We start from the raw sequence: 5,926 nt of genomic DNA on the forward strand, positions 1-5,926 counted from the left end.
GAGAGAGAGAGAGAGAGAGAGAGAGAGAGAATGGGAATGGTGTGTTCTTTGAAACCTTAAAGCTTGCCCCAAGTAACACACTTCCTCCAACAAAGCCACACCTCCTAATCCTTCCCAAACAGTTCCACCCATTTGGAACCAAGAATTCAACAATATGAGCCTATGAGGCCGTTCTCATTCAAATCACCACATAGAGTGACTTCCTTTAAACTCTTATAATTTGTATGTATTTTAGGAAGCTTCTCCAGAAGTAGGATTCCACAAGCCTTTATTTTTTAAAAGATCTTTATCCCTCCATATAGTTCCTTCTTTCCCAGGCCCTTCCATTTCTCAACTCATTTAGCCCTGCCTGTTTTGCTCTTCCTTTTTCACACAGTGTAGTCTATCTTCTCTTCCCTTAAATCCACCCCTCCTCTATGGCCACTTATTAGTTATCTGACCTCTGTGGGTATTCTAAATGAAACACACATATCTGAAGATTCAAAGCTAACATTCATGAACGAAAGAAAATGTGGCCTTTGCTTGTCTGCGTCTGGGATACCTCACTCAGAGTAACTGTATCCAGCTCCATCCATTTATCTTTCATTTCATAATTTCGTTTTTCTTAATGACTGGGTGTTTTTCTGTTGTCTAACTGTACCACATTTTATTGTCTATTCATCACTCGATGGACTTCTAGGCTGTTTCTATTTATTGGCTATTATAAATCTTGAGCACCAATTGATACTGATGAACAGGTAGTGCTGCAGATGGAGTCCTTATGGTATATGCCCAAGAGTGATAGGTTGTGATGGATCCATTTTCAGCTTTGGAAAAGCTCTACACTTACTACCATAGTGTCTGTACCAGTTTGTACTTCTTCCATCAACAGTAACTAAACGTTTTTCTTTCCCCACATCTGTGCCAGCCAATATTATTCGGCTATTCTTTCATTGTTTGCTTGCTTGCTTTTTTGATCCTAGACAGTTTGACTAAGCAAAGGAAAACTCAAAGTAAAGTAATTTTAATTTGTTTCCCTAAGTTGAACAGGTTTTAAAACTGATTCTTGGCTATATGCATTTCATCTTTTGAGACCTCTCATTTTAGTTCCATGATCCACTAATTGAGTGGCTTATTTCCTTAATGCCTAGTTTTGTTTTGGTTAAATTCCATTCCTCTGTCAGATGTGTGTCTCATGAAGACTCGCCCCATTCTTCATGCTGGCTCTTCACTCAAGTGAAATTGTCCTTTGCTGTACAAACGCTATTTGGTTTCATGAGATCCCACCTTTTAATTCTTGGTCTTAATGTCTTTGTTATCATGTTTCCCATTAAGAAAGTCTTTGCCTATGCCAATGAGCTCAAACATATTCCTTACTTTCTCCTCTATCAATTTAAAGTTCCTTGATGATTGCCTTTATCTATTTGGAGCTGAGTTTTGTATAAGACAAGAGATAAGGATCAAGTTCTGTTATTCTATACATAGTTTGACCAGCAATATTTGTTGAAGATGCTGTCTTTCCTGTAATATAGATTGCTGGTCTCTTTGTTAAAAATCAGGAGACTGTAGGAATATGATCTTATTTGAAAGGGTCTTCAATTCTTTCCTGTTTATCAGTGCATTTGTGTTTAAGCCAGTACCGTGTTGCCGTATGCTATAGCTCTGCAGTGTGACTTAAGATCCAGGATGCTATTAATCCCAGCAGGTAGCATGTGTGCTTGCTTGTTTCTTGTTTGCTTGCTTTTCAGGATAGTTTTTTGTTATCCTGTTGTGGTTTTTTTTTTCATGTTTTCAAATGAAATTTAAGATTACTTTTCCATTAAGAACTGAATTTAAATTTTTATGGCTACTGTAAAGAATCTATAGGTTGCTTTTAGCAGTGTGGCTATTTTTACAGTTTTAGTCCTATACATTTGTAAATGTTAGTAGAGATCTCTTCCATCTTTTGATATCTTCTTTATTTCTTTATACAGTGTCTTGAAGTTGTTATTCTAGAAGTCTTTCACTTTCTAGATTCCAAGATTTTTGTGACTATTGTAAATGGTATTAATTCCTGATTTCTTTCTTGGTAAATTCCTTGTTGGTATAGAGAAAAGTTCCTTTTTCCATGTTCCCTTTGTATCCTACAACTTCATTGACTGTGTTTATCAGGTGTAGGGGATTTCTTCTGCATTCTGTAGGTTTTTATGTGTAGATAGAATCATATCGTTCACAAATGAGGGTAGTTTGAGACCTTTTTTTCCTCTTACATCCCTTTCTTTACTTCACTTGTCTTATTACTCCAACTAAGACTTCAAGTACTATATTAAAACCAGTCAGGAGAGCGGGCTTTTCTTGACTTTAGTCATGCAAAGCTTTTTTTTACCACCCTTCAGTTAACTGTCAATCAATCTGCTCTCTCAGGAGACTGAAATTCAGAATAAAGAACACAAAATTTACTGCTCATGAGTTGTGGCCCCTTATTATGTAAGGATGCATGGGAGGACCTGAGAAAACTGTCCTTTGTCATATATATTTATTTATATAAATTTTAATTCAGTAAACAATCTATATATTCAAGTCGTATCAGAACATTAAACCTACATTAGTCAAAGTTCTCTTTTACAATTTGTTTATCTTCGACTCATATTTAAAAAAAAAAAACGAGAAAATTCTCCAATTAGCACCCTTGGAATAATATGGAACCCTGTTTCTTGGAGTATTCCATTAATATTCTTGTAATTTAGAATACTTAAAACCCTGCAAGTCAGATATCTTATTCTAGAGTTGGAGAAATGGCTTGGTGGTTAAAGTACTTGCTGCTTTTCCACAAGACCTGAATTCAGTGCCAGCACCCAGGCCAGGCAGCTCATCAGCTCATAACCACATATAACTCAGGGAACGAGTGATATCTTCTTCTGACCTCCTCAGGCACCTTCATTCACACACACACACACACACAGATGCATACACACACACACACACTCACACTTAAAAATAAAATAAATCATTTAAAGAGAGTTGTTTTAGATAACTCAATGAAAATTATGCTTCTCTTTTTACCTATTTCAGATATATAACAGGAATATATATTTGCACTGTCTAAAAACATATTTAATTTATTTCGGAATATTTGCCTATATATGTTTATTTATAAAGGTTAAAAAACCTGATGTTGTAAACTATAATTATAATTAATTCTTTTTGGTTATGAAAATGAACACCATATTTCCCTTTTCTACACACTGCTGGTGCTTTTCTACATGACTGATGTTATTAAGAAATTACAACAGGACCTGAGGGGTCTCTGGAGACTGGGAAAAGGGCAAATGCAGAATATTTTGAGACGGGGATAAATGGTCACCTTAGTGGTTTCAAAATGACACTAGAACATTTATTGAACAATCAATTTGTAGTCACCTATGAGAGTATAGACACCAGGTAGCAACCATGTTACTGTGTGGAATGAAGTTGGTCTGGAATACATTCCACGTTCTAATGCATCCATGAGGAAGCCTGATCCGTGAAGATGAGCAAGATGATCAACACAATTTGCAGCCGCCGCCATCACCAGGTCTCTCCAAGAGGCAGGACAGGTGTGCATCAGCTAGAGTCACAGAACCCCAACTCCTCCTAAAGCTGGTCACACCTTCTAATGTAACTGACAAGGGTGTCATGGAGAAGACCTCCAGGTCTGCCTAGCAGGAAGTTTCCGAGGAAACAATCCACAAAGCTCAGCCTCTCTGGGTTCAGTCGCAGGGTGATTACAGCTGGGCTTAATTAAGGTCTCAGTAGAGCAGAAGTCAGACTATGAGCTGTGATATTTTCAGAGACTTGTCATAAGCCGGAGGTCATATTAATTTCTCTTTCCTTCATAGGTTAAAAGCTCCTCCTGTTTTCCCACTGAGAGCTTCACAGGCCATTTGAGCCTATAGCAGCAAGGACAAAACAGAAGACCCTGGATCTGTTTCCTGCTCTCAGGATGTTCATGGTCTTCCTATCAAGTGTTCCTCCTGCAAACACTGACCTCTAGAACCCATAGCTTGGTGTGTGAGTGTGTGTGTGTGTGTGTGTGTGTTGTAAAGGCTAGGATGGCAGCATGCACTTGCAGTCCTAGGACTGGGGAGGCTGAGACAGAAGGATTCCCAAAGGCTCACTGGGGCCAGTCTAGCCTACTTGGGGAGGTCCAGGACAGTGAAAGAGTCTATCTAGAAATGCACACTTTCACAATACACACACACACACACACATGCACACACACACACACACACACACACATGCATGCACGCACACGCACGCACACTGGAACAAACAAATGAAGACCTTACTACCAAGGGCTGGGATAAGGCTTAAACTGTATTTGGATGTTGAATTTCTTCCATACCCCATCAATATTTAATGTGGAGAGGAGAGTGGCCCATTACAAAGACCAGCTTGTCTCTGCCCAAGTTCTCTCTGTGGATCCCAGGACCAGAAGGAGATGAGTCCCTAATTGGATATTATGTATTCTCTCTGCCACCTTAGAGTTCACATCACAGTGTGAAGGCTCCATGGCCAAAGTGTTTCTGGCTCACTCAGAGTTCAGTGAGAAGGAGTCCGGGAAGCATGCGGGATAATGAGGTGAGGCCAGGCTAACCCTCTTACCCAAGTCCTCGTTCCCATGAAGTATTGCTAAGCAGCCTGGACCAGAGCTGGGCTAACTGGGAAGAGCTTAGCCTTCATAGCTTATGTCCTCTCTTCCTTAATGAGTGGAAGGATAGAAAGCTGCTCCCAGCCAAGCCAATATCCTATGAGTTATAAATGACATTTCATCCTCATATGCAGATTTCCAGCATGGAAGTGAATTATTTACAAGGCAGAGCTTGTGGCTCCAGCAATCAGCTGCCTGAGATTTACACCTATGCTGTCTCGGCTCTCCTGCTGGGAAAGAGGGAAGTTTCCCACTGCCCTGCAAGGTCTGAAGATTTAAGGGGAGCAGAAAGGCAGGCAAGGGCTCTCCCCCTCCCTTCCCCCCACCCCCAGATAGTCACAGAAAAACAACCTGAGGAGATGCCAACCCTGGGGCAGGGACCTTTCTCCCTGCTCCCTCAGGACAGCGCTATCTGCCCGTGAACACAGATGAGGGGCCCCAAGAAGAATGTAAGTTTTCTGAAAGCCACTCTGCCCCATTGGAAGGGATTTTATGACCTTGAGTTTTAGTTAAGTAATATGATGATCTCTTCCTGAATGTGTGAAAATCTAAATCTTCACCTAACAGAAGCACCATGTCCAGCAATGTGCTTTGTCTGCTTGGAAGTAGAGGTGTGCATGTATTTATTAAATATTAGATATCATTGTAATATTTTTGAGCAAAGATTTTTAGTAGAGTCTCCCCTCCCTCCACAACCTTCTGCTCTCCCCCAATACCTGTAACCTTAAGAATGTAACTCATCATTTTGTCTCCAAGACCCCCAGTCTACAAGGATGATAGAAATATAAGCCTAGCACCATATGGATGGGCTTGTATGTGAAAAGAGCTCAGAAACCAATCTAACTATGTATGTGTCCACAGTCTCTGACAAAAGTGGCATTGCAAATTAGCACGAGAGAAGCCGTCCATTCCTTTAAATATGTAGAATGAAAGCAACAGACTAATTCACTTAGAGAAATTAAAACAAGATAGTCCCAGTACCCCAAACAACAAATCTCTCTTAGATCCAAGACATAACTTTAAAAAAAAAATTAAAATGCAAGACATAAGGTAAGAGCTGAGGTGGCAGAGCACCTGTGCTAGGCCCACAGTAACCTCCAAAAACCAAAAGTAGACAAAAGCAGACTGCAGAGGAGCCACAGAGAAATCCCTAAGGGGTCATTAAGTGACCCCTTAGGGGGTCACATCATTAAGTGGGAAAAAAGAGAGGAGGAGGAAGACAACTGGGAGGAAGAGATGGGGAGGGAGAGAGGCAGATGGAGGGGAGGGGGAAGGGAG

General features: G+C 40.4%; 1 long non-coding RNA gene across 1 annotated transcript in view; it reads left to right on the forward strand.

Moving 5' to 3' along the window:
- The window catches only part of LOC116087757, a 17,991-nt gene extending 13,994 nt beyond the window's left edge, over positions 1-3,997 (forward strand). The window contains exon 6 of the long non-coding RNA XR_004117623.1: positions 3,837-3,997. This is a non-coding gene — a long non-coding RNA (uncharacterized LOC116087757). The remainder of the gene's footprint in view (positions 1-3,836) is intronic.
- Positions 3,998-5,926: the final 1,929 nt, after the last annotated feature.

The sequence above is a fragment of the Mastomys coucha genome, unplaced genomic scaffold, assembly GCF_008632895.1.
Source record: "Mastomys coucha isolate ucsf_1 unplaced genomic scaffold, UCSF_Mcou_1 pScaffold13, whole genome shotgun sequence".
NCBI lineage: Eukaryota > Metazoa > Chordata > Mammalia > Rodentia > Muridae > Mastomys > Mastomys coucha.